This window comes from Cervus elaphus, chromosome 9 (assembly GCF_910594005.1).
Source record: "Cervus elaphus chromosome 9, mCerEla1.1, whole genome shotgun sequence".
NCBI lineage: Eukaryota > Metazoa > Chordata > Mammalia > Artiodactyla > Cervidae > Cervus > Cervus elaphus.
Genome location: NC_057823.1, coordinates 51,384,959 through 51,406,751, shown reverse-complemented (window position 1 = coordinate 51,406,751; position 21,793 = coordinate 51,384,959). Strand labels below are relative to the sequence as shown.

General features: G+C 48.0%; 1 long non-coding RNA gene across 1 annotated transcript; it reads left to right on the top strand.

Annotated features, from left to right (window-relative positions):
• Nucleotides 1–18,496: 18,496 nt before the first annotated feature.
• On the top strand, nt 18,497–20,393 carry LOC122700202. Its single transcript, XR_006342737.1, has 3 exons — nt 18,497–18,610; nt 18,737–18,876; nt 20,152–20,393. It is a non-coding gene; the product is annotated as an uncharacterized LOC122700202 (long non-coding RNA).
• The last annotated feature ends 1,400 nt before the right edge of the window (nt 20,394–21,793 follow it).

Genomic DNA, 21,793 nt, shown 5'->3' with positions numbered 1-21,793 from the left:
CATAGTGGGACATTTCTGGTGGTCCAGTGGTTTAGACTCTGCCCTTCTAATGCAGCAGGCTCGGGTTCCATCCCTGGTTGGGGAATTAGCATCTTGCAAGCTGTGCGGTGTAGCGAAAAAAACTACAGTTCACAAATTGTAACTGCTACAGCTCAGCATCCTGTTGGGTTTGGCCAGTGAGAGGCATGGGAAGGAGATAAGCCAATGGGAGGAGAGAAAGGTAGGGGTATTTACTCCCCGCCCCTATTCCCACTGCTGGACCTCAGGGTTAGCAGCAGCTATGTTCCTTTACAGAAGGCCACAGCTCCCTGGAAAGGGCTCTCCCACACACAGCTCTCAATGGATTCTGGCCAGCACCACTCCCTCCTTTACCCCTTGGCCTTCCAGCCTGGAATTGGTAACTGCTTTCTTCTGTGGTTAGGCCTGGGTGCCTCCAGGTCCTTTGTTGTTTCCTGTAACCCCCGACCCAGGAGACATTTCCTTCATTGCCTCTCTTCAACTTACTCTGAGCGTGCCATCTCTTTTCTGCCAAGTGCAGCCTCTCACTGTGGCACAGCAGCAGGAAACCCCGTCTCCTTGGCCACTTGATGGGCATCCTTGCCTGGGTTGCCTCAGATCAGTCCACAAAAATCAAGGAATTTCAATCAAGTGTTCTCTGGTATATGGCAGGACCCTTAAAAGATTATTCTGTCACCTCCCTGCCTCCACACATGATCAGTAACAAGGCAAGAGGCTGGCCAGCCCAGAAAAGGCTGTCAAGCAAGCAGAGGTCCTCTGGCCTCAGTGGCCCACCAGGATGGATTCTCTCCCCTCAGGCCTGACTCAGATCCTCCTGCCAATATCTTGGCCTGTCCCTGGTCCCCTCCATGGACTTTCCAGTAGGGAAATCGGAACCCCCTTTATAATCTATCCCTAAACATCAGCTGTCTTCCACTTGCTTCTCCTTTGCCCAGAGATAATACTTTCGTCTGTCCTCCCACATCCATCACAGCACATGGGGTGCAAAGAAGAAGACTGGGACCCTTCTCTGAGCCTTAGACTCCCATCCCCAGCCTTGGTTTCCCCCAGAAGAAGCAGGCAGGGGGAGGCCTGTCTCAGACTGAAGACAAGACAGCTGCTCATTAGGAAAGCTGAGAAGTGAGGTAGGTGACTAATGGTGTCAGGAGCAGACCCCACCATGAGCAGAGGAGTGAGCAACGACATGAGAATTGACTGAGGGAGAAAAAGGAGAGGAGAGGAGAGTCAGTGCGCAGACCACGCAGGGCTCTCACTCCCAGGGGATTCTCAGGAGACAACTAAACCAGCCTGACTGCTCCCTCTTGGGAGCTGTCATCTCAGAAGAGAGGACAACTCTGTCACCTTGTGGGGCGAGGGATTTTTGGAACATGGATACAGCAGGGATGTTTATTCATTCATTTCACAAACATTTATTGAGTGCCTACTCCACACTGCGGGCCAGCTGGGAATCAGATAAACATAATCCCTGCCCTCTTGGAGCTTGCTTCCTGATGCATTGAAAATGAAAACTCCCTACTGGCCCACAAAGCCGCACTTGGTCTGGCCCCTGTCCTCCTCTCCAGCTGCATCTTGTGCCTCTTCCCTGTCTCAGTCTCTCTAGCCACAAAGGCCTTCATGCTATACCCTGAGCAGGCTACGTGCATTCTTGCCTCAGCACGCTTGCATTGCCTGTTCCTTCTGCCTAGAACATTCTTCTCCCAGATCGTCCTTTCCAATAAAAACAAAAGAAACAAGTGGAAACTAATCAAACTTACAAGCTTTTCAACAGCAGAGGAAAATATAAACAAAATGAAAAGACAATCTATAGAATGGGAGAAAATATATCCAAGCAATGTTATCGACGAGGACTTAATTTTTAAAATATACAAACAGCTTATATAATGCAACAGCAACAAACAATCCCATCAAAAAGTGGGCAACAGACCTAAATAGACATTTGTCCAAAGAAGACATACAGATGGCCAACAGGCACATGAAAAGATGCCCAACATCCCTAATTATTAGAGAAATGCAAATCAAAACTACAATGAGGTACCACTTCACATCAGTCAGAATTATCATCATCAAAAAGTCAACAAATAACAAATGCTTGAGAGGGCGTATGGAGAAAAGGGAACTCTTCTGCACTGTTGGTAGGAATGGAACTTGGTGCAGCCTCTGTGGAAAATTATGTGAAGTTTCCTCAGAAAACCATAAACAGAATTACCATATGATCTAGCAGTCCCACTCCTGGGCAAATATCCATACAAAACTATAATTCAAAAAGATACATAAACCCCTATGTTCATAGCAGCACTATTCACAATAGCCATGACAAGGAAACAGCCTAAATGTTCAATAGATGAACGGATAAAGATGTGGTACTTATATATAATGGAATACTACTCAACCATAAAAAAGAACAAAATAATACCATTTGCCACAACATGGATGTAACTAGAGACTATCATACTAACTGCAGTCAGTCAGAAAGAGAAAGACAAATACCATATGATACCACTTATATGTGGAATCCAAAATATGACACGAATAAATCTATCTATGAAACAGAATGATGAACATAGAGAACAGACTGGTGGTTGGCAAGGGGAAAGTATTGAGGGAAGGATGGAGTGGGAGGTTGGGATAAGCTTTTATGTATAAAATGTATAAACAACAAAGTCCTACCATATAGCAAACAGAACTATATTCAATATCCTATGATAAACCATAATGGAAATAAATATTAAAAAGAAGAGAATGTATACATAACTGAATCACTCTGTTGTACAGCAGAAATGAACACAACACTGTAAATCTACTATATCTCAATTTAAAAATATTGATAAAAAATAAATAAAATAAGAAAAGATCTTCCTTTCCAAGGCTGCCTCCTTCCAGTCATTCAGGTCTCCACCAAGGGACTTTCCTAGTAGAGAGGAAAGCACTCCAGGTGGAGAAGAAAGCTTGATGACAGTCCTCAGGTGGGAGAGTTGGAGAGCTCAAAGAAAACCAGTGTGGCTGGGGAAGAGATGGCAAAGGGAAAGGGGAAATTATCTACTCAGAGTTGCCCTGAAAGTCAGCCATAACACAAAGGCTGTAATCCAGGGATCAGGGAAGAGGGTCAGAGGAGGGAGACCAAGGACAGCCTGTATGAGAACTGTACGTATTGACTTGATCACAGTTTCAGTCAGAAAATTAGAGATACCAAGGGAATATTTCATGCAAAGATGGGCACAATAAAGGACAGAAGCGGTATGGATTTAACAGAAGCAGAAGAGATTAAAAAGAAGTGGCAAGAATACACAGAAGAACTATACAAAAAAAGATCTTAATGACCCAGATAACTATGATGGTGTGATCACTCACCTAGGCCCAGACATCCTGGAGTGTGAAGTCAAGTGGGCCTCAGAAAGCATCACTACAAACAAAGCTAGCGGAGGTGATGGAATTCCAGCTGAGCTCTTTCAAATTCTAAAAGATGATGCTGTGAAAGTGCTGCACTCAATATGCCAGCAAATTTGGAAAACTCAGCAGTGGACACAGGACTGGAAAAGGTCAGTTTTCATTCCAATCCCAAAGAAAGGCAATGCCAAAGAATGTTCAAACTACTGCACAATTGCACTCATCTCACATGCTAGCAAAGTAATGCTCAAAATTCTCCAAGTGAAGCTTCAACAGTATGTGAACCGAGAACTTCCAGATGTTCAAGCTGGATTTAGAAAAGGCAGAGGAGCCACAGATCAAATTGCCAACATCCGTTGGACCACAGAAAAAGCAAGAGAGTCCCAGAAAAACATCTACTTCTGCTTCATTGATTACACTAAAGCCTTTGACTGTGTGGATCACAACAAACTGTGGAAAATTCTTCAAGAGATAGGAATACCAGACCCCCTGACCTGCCTCCTATGAAATCTGTATGCAGGTCGAGAAGCAACAGTTAGAACCGGACATGGAACAACAGACTGGTTCCAAATGGGGAAAGGAGTACATCAAGGCTATATACTGTCACCCTGCTTATTTAACTTACATGCAGAGTACATCACGCGAAATGCTGGACTAGATGAAGCACAAGGTAGAATTAAGATTGCTGGGAGAAATATCGATAACCTCAGATATGCAGATGACACCACCCTAATGGCAGAAAGTAAAGAGGAACTAAAGAGCCTCTTGATGAAAGTGAAAGAGGATAGTGAAAAAGCTGGCTTAAAAATCAACACTCAAAAAACGAAGATCATGGCATCTGGTCCCATCACTTCATGGCAAGTAGATGGGAAAACAATGGAAACAGTGACAGACTTTCTTTTCTTGGGCTCCAAAATCACCACAGATGGTAACTGCAGCCATGAAATTAAAAGACATTTGCTCCTTGGAAGAAAAGCTATGACCAAACTAGACAGCATATTAAAAAGCAGAGACAGTACTTTGCTGACAAAGGTCTGTATAGTCCATCAAACCATCAAAGCTATGGTTTTTCCAGTAGTCATGTATGGATGTAAGAGTTGGACCATAAACAAAGTTAAGTGTGGAAGAATTGTTACTTTTGAACTGTGGTGTTGGAGAAGACCCTTGAGAGTTTCTTGGACTGCAAGGAGATCCAACCAGTCTATCCTAAAGGAAATCAGTCCTGAATATTCATTGGAAGGACTGATGCCGAAGCTCCCACCTGATGCGAAGAACTGACTCACTGGAAAAGACCCTGATGCTGGAAAAGACAGAAGGCAGGAGAAGGGGACGACAGAGGATAAGATGGTTGGATGGCATCACCGATTCGATGGACATGAGTTTGAGCAAGCTCTGGGAGTTTGTGTTGGACAGGGAAGCCTGGCATTCTGCAGTCCGTGGGGTTGCAAAGAGTTGGACAGGACTGAGCAACTGAACTGAACTTGTAGCAGCATCCCATGTAAGGAGTGAGAATGCAGGCCATTTATGTGCTCCTCAAGGTACTCTCATGTGACCTGTGTTGGCGGAAGGGAAGGATTCTCACAGTGTTCATCACAAGACTCTGGTCTGGTGCATAAGTGAGCACATTCATTCAGGAATCAGTATTATTTACTGAGCATCTCCTATGAGCCAAGCACTGTCCCAGGCACAGGGCCGGTTGAGATGATCAAGAGTGCCAAGCACCGTGCCCTCACCCAGTGTGAGTTCACATCCCCATGGGTGATAGGCAGACTTGGTACATGTTCCATGCACATTTCAGTGTACATGGTACAGGCATGTGCTGCCTGGTGGGGGCCTATGATGCTAACTGTGCATCTTCCATAATCTTTCCCTGCTCCCACACCTACCTCCTGCTCTTCCCTGCCTCACAATGAAGGCCCCAGGCAGGCAAATAATTCCATCCCCATGAGCTGGGGGCCAGCTCATTTTAATTTCTCAAGAAAAGTTTAATTTTGCCAACAGCCAGAGGCAATGACAGCAGCTCTAGAAATCTGGCTGCTGGTACCATGGGCTGGGATAGGCAGCCCAGAAATAATTGCCTCTTTGAGTGTTTTATTGGAGTGTGCACGTGCTTCCTGCTTCTCGTGGGGACCATTCCCTCCCAGGGTGCTTCTTAATGTGAGGAATGAATTAAGCCTGTGGGTTGCTTCAAGGCAAAGGTGGAGGGTAGGTCAGCCTCAGTTTTATACCTTGTCAATCCTCCCCCTTCCTCCAAAGCTGTGTTATTCAAGCAGGAGTTTGGAGAACACCTGCAGACCTGTTGGGTGCACCAAAGCCTTAACACCTTATGGTCATACAATTTTCCCAAGGTTTGCATCAACCCCCATGCTGCCTTGGAATTGGAATCCCCTCGCTGTGCAGTTGAGGGTGGGTGGCCTTGAGCCTTGCCCTGAGCTCTGAAGACTGCGCTGCTGGAAGAGCCTCCCCTTTGCTACTGTCCTTAGTGCAGGGTGCCTGCTTCTCCTTGCTCTGCACAGGGAAACAGAATGTTAATGATGATTAGTCCAGATTCTCCCGGCTGTGGAACCAGCCAGACGGATCCTAATGCCACATCCTGCCTCAGTCCACTGGATCTGTGACTGTACCAAGATGGCTGCCTCCTCTGGCTGCTGCCCAGTGTGAAGGGAGTGAACAGCCAGAGAAAGAAGAGAGGGGAAATGACTGTAACAAAGGGAGAGGATTCATTCATCTGCCCCAAACCTGGTGGGGCCTTCTCAGGATCACCGAGACGATCTCCCTGACTCCAGCCTAGTCAGTGCCTTCCAGCCTCCCCAGGGATCCCATTCCAACCCATTATTTGCTGGACCCTCGTCAAGGTCAGAGAATAGGCGGAGAGGAGCTCCACTTTCAGGCAGTTATTCCAGCTCCGTGCCTCAGCGGAAATCCTCTGGGGCTACAGGCCTGTGGACTAAATTCTCTCTAAAATAATTACGTTTCACCTAGGTTATGTGATTTCTTGTGACACAGGAAATGGTTGTCAGGGTGGGTGCAGGGTACCAGGACCCTGTTTAGCCCTGGGGAGAGACACAAGGACCTGCAGGCCTGGGGACTCCTGCTGATGCTGCCTGTGGCTCCAGTCCTCCAGGAGGCCCAAAGAAGTGCTACGCCATTTCATTCCTTCCCCATCTTGGCTCCTGGAAAACTGCTACTCATTCTTCAAAATCCTGATCAAAGATCACCTTTTCTCTGAAGCCTTCCCTGATGCCTTTTCAGGCAGAGCTCATCACTCTCTTTTGGCTCAACAGTCCACTCTGCAAACAGACTGATCTTGAGCAAGTTACTGATTATTATGGAACCTCTATAAAATGAGAGTAATGTAGCATTTGCAGGGCTAGGGAGGAATTAAGAGATGATGTTTTCTTAGAACTGTGCCTAGCACATGGTCAGACTCAGAAAATGACAGTTCTTGGAGTGATGATGGCAGTGATCACGCTTTTTCAGTGGTCTGTTTACACATCTGTCACCCCTAATAGGATGTGGGCTCCTTAAGGACAGAGACACAGTTGAGTCACTGCTGTGACCGTAGCACCCTGACTAGCTCAGAGTAAGCACCCAATAAAGGGTAATAAATGTCAGCAGTATCATTAGGATACTTAAAATAACACTAACTGGCCTTTAGTGAGTGTTTACCATGTGCCAGGCACTGTTTCTTGTCATTTAGCAGGATTATCTCACATAATCTTCACAACAATCCTATAAGGTAAGTTTGTCATCCCCATTTCACAGGTGAGTAAAGCGAAGCTTATCGAGGTTAGACAGTTTGCCTGAGGCCATACTGTAAAGAGTGAGGGATGGAAGCAGTTTTTTGAACCTGGTCAGTCTAATGCCAGGGTTTTTGAACAACTCCACGCTTGACTGCTGAGCATGCTCTATAATGTATCACAATCTTCAGTCCTAGGTTCAGTTTACTCATGTAGCCCCCAATCCCTGCACAGATATTGGCACAAATTAATGCTCCCCAATTAATGCTTCTTGGATAAATAGGTGAGAAAAGGAGTGGGAGAAAGGAGAAGGTCAAGGGCAGATGAGGCCAGAAGAGGAGTGGGGAGAAGGCCAGGTCTTGGCCTTAAGGTTTGCACACCTTTACTGGGACTGGTGCCATTTTCACCATGCCAGCTTCCAACTGTGTTTGAAAGGGTGCCCCTTGGGAACAAACTGAAGCTCAGAAGAAGGGGAGTGGAGGACTCAGGTGCTCCCTCCTTCCCAGGAGCCCCTCCCCATGCCCAGGACCCCTGGCGTGAGTGGTAGGGGATAGAGAGAGGTGTGCCATACCTGAGTGAGCCAGCATTTGGGAGAAGAGGAAATAAAAGTAGGCTGCAGCATCTCTGTGCCTTAGAAGACTAGATTGTGGGGATCAGGCAGTCACCCCCACCTACCATCCACCCTCCGCCACCTCTGAACTCAACATTCAAGGCCTGACTCACTCAGTAGGCTCATGGCCGACCTTGATGGAGGTGAAGCTGTCTTTGATGGAGAGAGGGCTGCCTCTTCTCATCTCCCCCAGAACACTGAAGGGAGGACCCACCCAGGGCCACGTGACCTAGGGCAGCTCCAGTCTACTCCCTGACCTTCAACTTCTTTATATTTAAAAGACTTGTTATTGTTGTTTAGTCACTCAGTCCTGTCCGACTCTTTGTGACCTCATGGACTGTAGCCCACCAGCCTCCTCTGTCCGTGGGATTATCCCACCAAGAATACTGGAGTGGGTTGCCATTTCCTTCTCTAGGGGATCTTCCTGACCCAAGGATTGAACCCACATCTCTGCATTGGCAGGTCAATTCTTTACCATTGAGCCACCAGGAAAGCATCCTCATGCCCAGAGGCAACTTGCAGCACAAGTGCCCAGAAGCAAGTGAGTGGAAGTTCTCTGTTCCCGCTGTTCTGTCAGTACCCTGGCCGGGGTAGAGCCTGCCCGCCCACCTGTCCTCAGGGCCAAGGTCATGTGGACTTTGACTGGCTGTGTCCAAGCCCAGCCCTGCTTCTTCAAGTCCAGTTGGTGCTAGGGAGGGAGAGGGAAATTTTAATTTACATTTCTCCCCTTGATTCAGAGTCTGGGCAGCTATTTTGACGGCTTCACTGGAATATTCTTTAATTCTGAGTTTCTTTTTCTCATTACGGCTTGAAAATTAAAATTTCTCTGCCTTGGGCAAGTGAAGGCTGAGTGAGGGATGGCTGCTGCCGCTGCACATTCCTTATTTAAGTCAATTTGGAAACACCGACTGCTCCTTCTCAGGCAGGTGACCGAGAGAAGAGGACAGGGCAGACTTTAGCCTCCCTCCTTCCCACAGCGTTGCCATTAATCCTCCCATTATTCCTGTGGCCCTCACTGACCTGCCTAATCACAAACATAATAACACCCTGGCTTGTAAAGCTCTTCCCCATGCGTTATTTCCAGCTGATCGTCACAACAGCCCTGCAAGGAAAGCAGGTGTTCTTATCCTTATTTTTATTAATGAGGGAACTGAGGGTCCAGGACATTTCACAGATGAAAGAGAAGCCCCTGAAATCCTTGGGGAGGGGGCGACATGGTGCAGGTAGTTGACGTTGCGACCCCCTACCTTTAGGTCCCCTTGTTTCTGAAAAGACAGCTGGGACTGGGCCGCCTCCTCTCATCACCCCCAGAACACTGAAGGGGAGACCCATGCAGGAGCCATGTGACCTAGGTGGCTCCTGGCCCCTCCCTGACCTTCAACTCCCTTATATTTAAAAGGAAGTTGCCCTAAATTACGCCTGGAGCCACTCTGCAGTGCATGTGCCCAGACTCCAGGGGAAAGGAGGACAGCTGTTCTCTGCTGCTTTGCTCCAGGACTGTCCTTGGGTGGTGACAGCTCCTCCCTGTGTGAAAACAGCCAGCTGTCTCTGCCTTGCTCTTTTCTCTCTGCACATCTCTCCATGACTTGCCCACAGACTCTCAGAGGAATATCTACTCCACATGGGTCTCCCAGGTGAGCTCCAGAACATCCCCTCAGAGAGGGGCCTGGAGAAAGTCTGGTGGGAGGTGACTCCGTAATTTCATCAGAGCCCTAGCAGCACACTATCCTTAATGAGCATGTCGGGAGGTGTCTGGGGTCTTCTGAGGCCTGGAAGAAAGGGTTGAGGAATGCAGACTGGGCTGCACCTCAAGCAGTCTTAGAAATTATGACTGCCCCTTGTTGTCAAATAGCAGCACCAGCCTTTGAGGGGCACATGCTCTGGTGGGAAAAGAAGGTTCTCATTTGCCCCATTCCCAGCTTCCTCAAGGACCTGGTAGTTTCCACATTCTTCTATTCCCTTTTGTAGAACTCCAGACAACCAGGAGCCCCAGCTCCCAAGTGACCCTAAACCTCTTCCACAATCTCATGTGTTTGTTCCTGGTGTGAAATGTCAGCCACTCTCATCTGCCTCTCTTCCTCCCTATGGAGTGGGAGATTAGGACAGATCGCTCTCTTCATCACCACCTCAACCCCATGGCCACAGAGGGAACTCCAAACCTAACCTGAGCCAGCAAGAAGGACAGTCTGGGAAACCAGGGGCTTCCTGAGGCTAGTTCAAGAGGGAGAGCTGATGGAACTTGCCTGGTGGTTCAGTGGTTAAGACTCCACACTCCCAATGCAGGAGGCAGGGGTTTGATCCCTGGTAGAGGAACTAAGACGCCACATGCCGCAGCCAACAAAACAAAAGAAGAGCTGATGGAGAGAGGAGGGAAAGAGCACCTTCTAGAGATAAAGGCTTTGGATAGTAACTCAAATCCTTTGGACTGTTGAGGCAGAGAAAATCAAACTAATCTCGGATCATATTTCAGCTCTGTCTCAAGCTGTGAAATCTCAACCAGCCTCTGGAAACCTCAGTTGCCTCCTTCACTTTCCACAATGGTGATCACCCCATATTGCTATTGTAAGATGGAATGAAATAATGTATATAAGATACTTACCAAGCCCTCCACATACATTAGGTGCTCAGCAAATGGTTGCTATTTTTATCACTATTTGGTATTCAGTTCAGTTCAGTCCTGTCTTTTTGCAACCCCATGGACTGCAGCATGCCAGGCTTCCCTGTCCAACACCAACTCCTGGAGCCTGCTCAAATACATGTTCATCAAGTCAGTGATGCCACCCAACCATCTCATCCTCTGTTGTCCCCTTCTCCTCCTGCCCTCAATTTTTCCCAGCATCAGGATCTTTGCCAATGAATCAGTTCTTTGCATCAGGAGACCAAAGTATTGGAATTTCAGCTTCAGCATCAGTCCTTCCAATGAATATTCTGGACTGATTTCCTTTAGGATTGACTGGTTTGATCTCCTTGCTGTCCAAGAGAGTCTCAAGAGTCTTCTCCAATACCACAGCTCAAAAGCATCCATTCTTTGGCACTCAGCTTTCTTTATAGTCCAACTCTCACATCCATACATGACTACTGGAAAAACCATAGCTTTGACTAGACAGACCTTTGTTGGCAAAGTAATATCTCTGCTTTTCAATATGCTGTCTACGTTGGTCACAGTTTTTCTTCCAAGAAGCAAGCGTCTTTTAATTTCATGGCTGCAGTCACCATCTGCAGTGATTCTGGAACACAAGAAAAGAAAGTCTGTCACTGTTTCCATTGTTTTCCCAGCTCTTTGCCATGAAGTGATGGAACCGGATGCCTTGATATTCGTTTTTTGAGTGTTGAGTTTTAAGCCAGCTTTTTCACTCTCCTCTTTTACTGTCATCAAGAGGCTCTTCTGTTCCTCTTTGCCTTCTGCCATAAGAGTGGTGTCATCTTCATATCTGAGGTTATTGATATTTCTCCTGGCAATCTGGATTCCAGCTTGTGCTTCATCTAGTCTGGCATTTCTCATGGTGTAATCTGCATATAAGTTAAATAAGCAGGGTGACAATATACAGCCTTGAAGTACTCCTTTCCCAATTTGGAACCAGTCTGTTGTTCCATGTCTGGTTCTAACTGTTGCTTCTTGGCCTGCACACGGATTTCTCAGAAGGCAGGTAAGGTGGTCTGGTATTCCCATTTCTTGAGGAATTTTCCATAGTTTGTTGTGATCCACACAGTCAAACACTTTGGCATAATCAATAAAGCAGAAGTTATTATTATTACTATTTAGTATTAGTATCCATATAGCCAAAGCTATGGCTTTTCCAGTAGTCATGTATGGATGTGAGAACTGGACCATAAAGAAGGCTGAGCACCAAAGAATCTATGCTCTCGAACTGTGGTGTTAGAGAAGACTCTTGAGAGTCCCTTGGATAGCAAGGAGACCAAACCAGTCAATCCTAAAGGAGATAAAGCCCGAATTATTCATTGGAAGGACTGATGCTGAAGATGAAGCTCCAATACTCTGGCCACCTGATGCGAAGAGCCAACTCACTGGAAAAGACTCTGATAATGGGAGAAATTGAGGGCAGGAGGAGAAGGGGGAGACAGAGAATGAGATGGTTGGATGGCATCATCAACTCAATGGACATGAGTTTGAGGAAACTCTGGGAGATAGTGAAGGGCAAGGAAGCCTAGCATCCTGCAGTCCATGGGCTCGCAAAGAGTCAGACAAGACTGATCAACTGAACAATAACAATTAGTATAAGTATTATTGTTGTTGTTGTTAATGGAGATTTAGGAAGTAGGGATTGGAAACAGACTTTCTTGTTTGCAAAGACACTCGGCCACAGTGAGTTGGGAGGGGAGAAAATCTCCAGACAAAGGGTCTTCATCAAAAGTTTTGTGTGACCTTGTGAAAGCCCCACCTTATCTCTCCAGCGCCATCTTGTTGACCCACTCATAGACCCAAAAAGGCTACTCTGTTTCCTTGTGGCAGCTAACTTTACCCTGGGAACAACAGCACCTTGGGAAGCTGCAGTCAAGGAAACTGGGCAGTCAAGTCCCTCTCAATGTCAGATAAAGAGGCCCCTGTTCTGATTCCCGTCAGTGGTGAGGGATGATACTCAGACTGCCACTGAGCACAAGGGCCTGCCCAGATGGAACAATGGTTGGACAGGTGCCAAGGCCTTGGGAAAAAACTGAGGTCCCCAGAGAGAAACCAGAGCTGCCCCCGTGGGCACTGCCCTTCTTTGTGCCTCTCACTCTTGGCTCCTCCCCACTGCCCACCCAACCTCATTTCAGACAAGGAGGGTGGGACCAAGGTGAGACCCCACGAGGTAAAAATTGGGGCTCCTCTCCTGGGGAGGGAGTTTAGAGCATTGGACTTCCCCCCTCATCACTAGCTCCAGGGACCATAATATGACTGAAGGGCCAGGAAAATGGGGTAGCAATGCTAAAATCCTGAGAAGGGAGAGTCCCCAGAAGTCAGCATCACCTCACCCCATCCCTCTTCCCCAGTCCCAGTTCTTTGTTTCTTCTTTCTCTCCTGACTCTCTTCTTTCCATTGTCTTTTCACTGCCTCTTCCTCTTTCACCTCTCCTATGCACAGGCTGGCCTTGCAAGTTTTCAATTTCTATTCCTAGACCCCCTAAACATGCAGGAGTGTCTCTTTTTGTTTCTCTTGTTCCCTCTCTTCTCTCTAATTGCCTCACCCAGAGGCAGGAATTCCTGCCTCCTCTGATAGAGAGACAGGAGAGCTAAGCCCCAGGGTTTAGGCTCAGGCTCCTCAGGGGCAAGTGGGGGGCAGGGGCTGGGCTGTGTGGAAGAGGAAAGCATGAACTGGCTCATGAGAGCATAAAGAAGGCATAGACAAATGGAATGCAGTATTGATTGGGCTCTGGGTGACTCACCACCCCAGAGGAGGGATCTAGGAGAGTGATGTCATTGCTGGAGCTGATGGTGACACTGGCAGCTGCACCCCATCCCTGCCCAGAGACATTTACTTCCTTTGTTAGCTTCTTTTTGCCTCCTCATTACAGGGCAAGGCTGGGGAAACAGATTTCACCTTTGGCGTCCTTTGGAACCACAATGTGGTTTTCTTAGACTGAGACCTTCCTTCCTACATCTTTGCTCCAATTCCTCCACCTGTCTTACTAAATGTACTAATGTGCACATGGGCACTCACTGTCTCACACATGTGTGCACACTTCTGATATGTATGCACAGCTTACATGTGCGCACACATGCGCGCGCGCACACACACTCTCAAACATACTCCCACCTGCCATCTGTTTCCTTCAGTGAGGGGAATAAACTGGGCTTCCAAACAATGCTAGGGGCGCGATTCTCCCAGGGAGTGATCTGAGGAAGAGCTTCTGTGTGCTTATCTGTTGGCATCTTGATGCCTTTTGCCTCTTGGCTTCAGGGACTGCACACTAGAGCCAAAATAAGCCCAGCATTTGAATAGGCATGTGTCCTTGAATATGTTCATTTCCAGCTTCATAATCATGGGGAAACTGGGAAGGGATGTGGTTGGCAGGGGACAGGGATATGTGGAAAAGGACAATCTGAGTAGGGGCAGAGACTTTAGAAACTTAACTCCAAGACAAATTTCGTAAGATACCCCTCTCCCACACACCCACCCTCAAATTGACTATATCTTTACCTCTACATCCTGGGAAGAGAGAGCTGAATCTCCCTTGTTAACTAAGTACCAGGAACCCAGCTTAAGCTGCGGCAGATCAAGAGTTCCAAATATGAATGGGAATATTAATACTATGTAAATCACAGGCAAATACATTGAAAGCAAAAATAAATAGCTTGCAGGTCTTGAAAAAGAACGATTAGACTGGGGTGAAGGCGGTGGAGAACCCATAGCCCACATAATGGGGGTGACTTCTAGAGTATGGGTGGAAGATGAGCCCACTCCAGTCCTCTGGAGACCCTGGCCTATGGTGGAAATGGTTTGTTTTGACCATGAGCAACCTACTCACAAGTATTTGCCAAATGCCCATTTGACATGGCGGCAGAGATGGATTTTCTGTAAAGCTAAAGAAGCTTAAGCTTCAGGGCTACAAATTTCCACAGGCCCCTGCCAAAGGCTGCACTTACTCTTATGTCTATAATTTTGCATTCTTCTTCTTAAAGAGAGCTTCCCCAAATTGTATGAACTTTGGGACCCATAAAACCTGGGTCCACCTCTACAGTGAAGAGAATAAACTCCCTATTCCTAATTCAATTAGCAGCCTCCTTTGAGATCATCTATCAGAGATGCCTGTCAACACAGTCTTTTCTCTGGGTGGAAGATCCGAATGAGCTCCTCCTCCCAAGGCTGCTCCTGGCTCCAGGATTCCACAGTTTCCTGCCTTGAGGCTGGTGTTGGAGGAGGATGAAGGTAACTGCTTTGTTGTTAAAGGGAATGTGACCCTCTTGCCCAAACTCTGAACCTCAGGGAACAAGTACATGATAATGAGTAGTAATTATATCTTACATTTGTAGAGCCTTTGAGAGTTTCTGAAGGGAATGTGTCATTTGATCTTCACAACAACCTTGAGGCAGGGAGGAGATACATTAATACTATGGAAATTTGTTATAGACAAGGAAACTGAGGCTAAAAGAGGTGATATTAAAATAATAACAGCTCACACTCACAACTTTGTAACATCAGGGATGCTTACATGTATTATTATTGTGCCCATTTAATCTGCACAACTCTATGAAGTAGGCACTATCATTACCATTAGTTTTAGAAATGGATAAATTGCACAGAGAGGTTAAGGAACTTTCCCTAGCCAGACTCAGGAGTAGTAGCACAAAGACCAAAACTCAGGCAGTCTGGCTGCAGAGTTCTTGCTCTTAATCAGTTCACTACCCAAACAACTTATGCATGTTCATGGGCCAGAATTTATATTCAGATCTTTCTGACCCCAGAGCCCTTTTTCAACACTACTAAGCATGACAGCTTCCCTAATGAAGGAAGGGCCAGCCACTTGTCAGAGACCTGGAGGGAGGCACAAGGTGATTGGTCTAAGGACCAGGTTCTAGCCAGAGAAGGAAGGATGAGTACCAGAGTGCCTCCTGGGCTGACTGCTCAGAGTGAGCCAGCAATCACCAACCTCAGATGAGCCTGGGGAGGCTTCCTCCCTCCCGGGCCCACAAGACCCCAAAATCTTTGACCATCTCTCTCCATTCCTGTAATCCCAACAAATGAGATCATGATTATGGTCAGAGGTGTGTTTAGGAAGATCACCATGACAGCAAAATAAAAGGTAGTAGATTAGGGGTCAGGGTGAGTTAGGAAACATTTGCAAAAATCCAGGAGAGAAGTGATGAAGTCCCAAACAAAGGCAGTGACTGTGGTATGGAGAAGAGAGATGCTGCAAGAGTGAACAAATGAAGGGTGAACGGGGATGTCTTCAAATGATACAGCCTACATTCAGGCACGGGTGGAAGAAGGGGGACAGACAATGCGGGAGGTAGGGGGACAATAAACCGTGAGGCCTGTAGGATGAGCAGCCCCTGGAAGCTTCCAGAGGTAATAACATTCTATCTTTCTGCTCTCAGGGTCCCCAGTCAGGCTGGTCCCCCCCCAGGCTTTGTGTGTGTGTGTGTGTGTCTGTGTGCATGCAGAAGTGTCAGCCCTGGGCTCTAGGGCCACATCACAGAGAGGTGAGCAATGGGGAGCATCAGGAAAGTGTGATTTAGAGTCTCATTCCCACTGCCCTTCACTGTGCTGCAAGGACAGTTCAATGTAATATATAATTACCGCCGCCCAACAAGGCTGCACTGTACACAAAGCTCCCCACCTTCCTCCTGCTCCCTCCTGCCTGCGTTTAGACTATAAATCAGTTTTCAATCCTGAGTGCTACCTGTAAATGTTCAAGCTCAGGATCCTTGCCTCATATTTCTGCATCCCTGGGGGGTGGTTCAGGCTCTGAGTGGCCCCCTTCCTCTAGTCTGATTCTGACATGCCTCTGATCCCCTGATTGATGGTAGGAGGGGCAACAAGGGAGCTGGAATTGGCTCTAGGGTCACTGGGACCCTGGCTTGGGGGGTAGGGGTGGGTGGCTCTGGGTCTACCTGACTTGGCCAGCACACTGGCCAGTGTACATGCTTTAAATCACTTGGGTAGGAAGACAGTGAGGACTTCCCTGGTGGTACAGTGGATAGGAGTCCACCTGCCAGTACAAGAGATATGAATTCAATCCTTGGTCCGGGAGGATTCCACATGCTGCTGGACAACTAAGCCTGTGGGCCACAGATACTGAGCCAGCACTCTAGAGCTCAAGAACCACAACTACTAAACCTTCGCGCCCTATAGTCTGTGCTCGGCAACAAGAGAAGCCACAGCAATGAGAAGCCCATGCACCACAACAAAGAATAGCCCACGCTTGCCCCAACTAGAGAAAGCCCACGAGCAACAATGAAGACCCAGTGCAACCAAAAATAAATAAATAATTAAAAAAAAAAATAAGACAATGAAACTAATCCTTCCTCTAGAAGGGCACTGGAGAAGGAAATGGCAACCCACTCCAATATTCTTGCCTGGAGAATCCCAGGGACAGAGGTGCCTGGTGGGCTGCCGTCTATGGGGTCGCACAGAGTCGGACACGACTGAAGCGACTTAGCAGCAGCAGGAGCAGCAGCAGGGCACCCTCCTCCCAATGACCACCCTCCTTGGAAGTGTCCAAAAGAAAGCACCCTCCTCATGTACTGATGTGGGGATGCAGAGGCACAAGCCACAGTTCTGTCCTGAGCTGGGGTGGGAAACCCCGTGGTGCACCTTGGGGGTGACAAAAGGACAAATCAAGAGAGGGCTTCCTGATTCCCTGAGGACTTTGATTCTCTTGTTTTTTTAAAAATGTGGATGCTTGCCTTGTCACCTTCCTGCCTCTCTTTACTAGGATGACTATAGTGGCCTCCTCACCCCTCTACCTGCATTCACTAGTTCCCTCTGAACACATCCTCCTGCTGAATGGAGGTGAGATCTTGCCTCTTGCTTCCCTGATTAAACCTCTTTGTGAGAGTCCTTCTTCCCTTAGGATAACACCGAATTCCTTCCCAAGGTTCACAAGACCTGACCTTGCCCATCTTAACCACACTAACCTCATCAGGGACTTCTCCTTTTATTGCCTCACACTAGCCACACTGCTGTCCATTTCCTCAACACATCTGCTACTGAAAGCTGAAACATCCTTCCTCCCCTCCTCCTTTTCAAGGCTCTTCCTATGTCACCATCCTTCCTTGATGACTCCACCTGAAGTAGGTCCCCCTTTGTACCTCAGCACCCTACTTGTTCACTTTATAGTACTGTTTATATATAATTTGTAATTCTGTATTCTTGAGCTGGTTTCCTCATCTTTTTGTTTTTTGTGGGTTTTCCCTATTAAACTGGAATTTCTGTAAGGGCAGGGGCGATACTATGTTGTTTACCACTGCATTCCAGATGCTTAGCATAAATCCTGGCACATAGTAGGTGTTAAATATTCTTTGAATGAACTGAATGCACGGCAGGTGGTTGCCAACAGAAGTCCTGGAAGTTGAAGCTGACTCTGCTGACTCCCATCACACCCCCATTTGCAAACAGCAAGCAGATTCCTCCTTCCCTAGGAGATCAGGCTTGTACCCACCCTGGGGAAACTAGAAGGGGCTCCCCCAGGGCCTCAGCCCTCCTTTCTCTCTTTTGGGAAAACTCTCCTAGCTCTGGCCACTTCTGGCTGTCCGTGGAGCTGCCCCTCTACCATGCGTCAGTGGTCAGTGTTCACCACCTCACACTCCCCATCGAGGTCCCTGGGTTGCTGCAAATCACAGCCTATTCCAAATCCATACCTGTGCCCACTGGTCAGGGCAGAGAAGATGAGCCTGGAAGGAAGGGAGGGGTGCTTGGGCCAGGGACTCAAAATGGAAACAGGAAGGGAGGCTGAAGAGGCAGCTCTTCCACGCATTTTAATATCCATGAAGTAAATGCAAATTAACTGAAAGCACCTTTTGAATAAGCAGCTTTTATTGAGGGAGCTGCTCTAATCCATAAATGGCTTTATTGACCACAAGGAGCTTCCTGGTGGGGGAGGGGGTGGGAAATATAAACCCGCTGTCAGGAATTGCTCCGCGGCGCCCTTGTCCCTGCATTTTTAGATTCCAGACATGCTTCTTGTGGCTAATGGAACTTGCAGATCTCTAACCTCGGCTTCCACATTCCACTCTCCACCCCCTCCCAGAGTCTGGGGAGCCTGCCCTCTGGGTTTGCGGGCGGCTAAGGCTGCTGGATGCTGCACCGCTGATCTAGATGTTGAGTGAATCTCAGGGCTGTAAGCAGCCGAGCGTGGCTCTAGTGATATGGCTCTACACCTGGGAACATGAAATAAACCTATGCCTGTGTATAAAGGTATGTGCGCTGTGTTTGTGTCCATTTACACACACCCCTGGGAACAAGTGTAACTGTATGTCTCTGTGACTGTGTGTGTGTCTGCAGCCTCCCCTCATGTCTCCAGTCATTTGTACTCCTCCTCAGGTTATAGGGGCCTGGCCTCAGCGGAGGAATCATGTTTTTTCAAGGACTAATGACTTTATCAGAATGATAATGAACTGATGACACGTGGAAGCTCCCAGGCTCTGGAGAGAAGCCAGAGAACAACTGGGAACAGAATGGAGGTTGGTGGAACTTGGGGGTTCAAGGACCTTGTCTTTCAGAAAGTCCACTCTGGCTCTGTTCAGATTTTAGAGGGTGAGGGGATGTACAAAGGAAACCCAAAGGATGTGGAAATATGTTATCAGTATTCCTGGCCTGGTCTACCTGCCTTTTCTAGGAGCCTCCAATCCCTGCGCTGCTGTCTCTCTTGCCCTCTCACCTTGACCATGGCTGTGAGTTGTGAGGGGTAAGGCTGGCTACTCTACGCTCCCAGTCTCTTCCATCTGGCCCTCACCCAAAGCCAAGTCCTGCCCAGAGATGGAAGGAGGGGACTGCCTCTAGATATAGGATAACAAAGAATTCTGAGAGGGGCAGGGACACATAATCAGGCCTTGAGGCAAAAACTGTCAAGTTATCCCTTGAACATGCAGCCTGTCAAGGCTAATCGGCCTCAATGACCTTTCATAATGGATTTAGGGCCAGGTGACTTGTCACTGGGGAAAGGAAAGGAAAGTGCAAAAGCTTATAGAATATTCTCGCTGGAGGGACCTGGATTACAGAAAAGAGACTTCTCTCATTGGTCAGACAAGATAAGTGACACCCTTCTCCTAAAGGTTTCAGAGACATTTCATACAGACCTGGCTTACAGCACACAGGGGCTTGCTTCACTGAAAAGCTCCCTACTCCACTGCACCAAGAGACAGCCACTTTTCCCCAAGCTGAAGAGCTCCAGCCCCCTTAGCAAAGCCTGGAACACAGTAAGTGTTCAATAAATACTAGTTGTTGTGAATATTAGGGCTTCCCAAGTGGCGCTAGTGGTAAAGCACCCATCTGCAAATGCAGGAGACGTAAGAGACATGGGTTCGATCCCTGGGTCAGGAAGATCCCCTGGAGGAAGGCGTGACAACCAACCCTAGTATCCTTGCCTGGCGAATCCCATGGACAGAGGAACCTGGTGGGCTACAGTCCACAGGGTCACAGAGAGTCAGACCCTGGCCTCCACTGTGGCCTCTCCTTGCCCAGTCCTGGCTTCCTCTCTCTGGGCCCTGCAGGGAGTCCTCCTTCTGTCCCAGTGACCTTTCCCTCAAGTCTGCAAATATATTCTTGGCGAGTCTTGGAAATAAAATTGTGCTCAACATTTGTATAGGGCTTTTCTGCTGCCCAGCCCTTTACAGACATTAGCTAATTAAATGGAGAAGGATGAGACGGAAGAGGGCCTGGCCTCCGCAGACAGGATTCCAGGCCCTCCTGACCTGGGTGGTTTCAACCTTATTTTTCCTTTACTCTTTTTCTGCAAGACTGGACTCACTCTGAAGAAGAAACTTCTGGGGAGTTGGCCACTGAGACAGAAAGCAAAGTGAGAGGAGGAAGTTTAACAATATGTTGAGGGACTTCCCTGGTCATCCAGTGTCTCAGACTCCTCACCCACAATGCAGGAGACTCAAGTTTGATCCATGGTCAGAGAACTAGATCCTGCACGCCGAAACTAAATATCCCGCATGCCACAATGAAGCTCAAAGATCTTGCATGCTCCAACCAAGACTTGGTGCAGTCAAATAAATAAAATAAAATAAATATTTTTAAAATAATAATAAAATAATATGTTGAGTAGGTAAGAGTCTTCCTGATGTCATTCTGTCACATATCCAGTCATATCCAGCAATTGGCTCGGTCTAAAAGTGTAATTATGTGTCTTCCACAAAGGGGTCAGTCACCTTCTTGCCCTTTGGAGGAGGATATCAGGACAGACAGACAGTAACTAGAGCCAGAGCAGGTTGTCAAAGGTCCTTCCCAGAGAGCTAGGGGTCCTGTTCCTGGTCTAGGGACAGTGTTGACCTCTCAGCCTACCTGGGAGTCACAAACTGGACAGTGGTTCCTAGCCTGGAGAAAAGCACATAAACCTCTGCCCCACCCCGCTCTTCCTGGCCATGAGGGCTGGAGGGGAGCCATCCTCGGCATCAGCAGAATTTCTCATTGCACTGCCCCCCACCTACTCCGCACTACCCTCAGACCCTGCCTGTGTCAGCAGGGAATCACAGTGTGGAACTGTACTCCAATGGGCAGCAAGTCAATTCCCACCTGATGAGAGAAAGAAGGAGAGATGGGAGTGGGGAGGTTATCATGGACTAGAACTAGGGGAAAGACCAGAGAGAAACAGAGACCGTTACAGAGACTGAACTAAGGAAGACATAGGCCATGATTCAGACTGAGACTGTGGGAGAGCAAAGAAGGAGACTGGAAAGAGAGAGGGAGGAAGAAACAGCCCCGCAGGTAATAACTGTGTAGAGACTGAGGATTTCTTGGTAGAGCCAGGAACACCCCCAAGTAGAAATGCCCCCAGGAGGCCTGAGAGAGCTGCCATGAATCCTGGAAGAAGAGCCACACACCTCACCCACCAACCGCCCAGAAGGACAGCATCCACAGGTGCCCACCTCAGAAGTGTGGGCTCCTCCAAGAGGCAGGCGGTATACATTCTCCTCCCTGATCCCCTCACAGGGACTGCAGCCTGGAGACGCAGGGCCTCCTCCTGTGGTGAGTATCCTCCCCTCCCCAGGCCTGCCCCTGCCCACCGTGATCCCATTCATCTGCCTGGTGCTGATTGGGGAGTCAGCAATTCTGGAGGCCCCGCCAAGTCCAGCAGAGAAGGGCCTGACCTTCTCTCACCATAATTATCTGTCTCATAAAAAATAGGCATTGAACTTCATAAAACCAATTAAGACTTCAGGGCCAGGGCACAGAAGCAAGCTGGAGTCCAGGCAGCACTGGCGACTGTGTGAGCCAAGTCCAAGGGCAGGGCAGCACGTGACAGCTCCCTCCTCTCAGCCCCAGCCCCAGAGGCTGCTAAGCCCCTGCAGCTGTAACAGAAGAGGCTGAGGTCAGACCCAAAGAAAGACTGGCTGAATGGCTGGCAGGAGCTGTGAGGTTTCTTCCCTTTTGTGA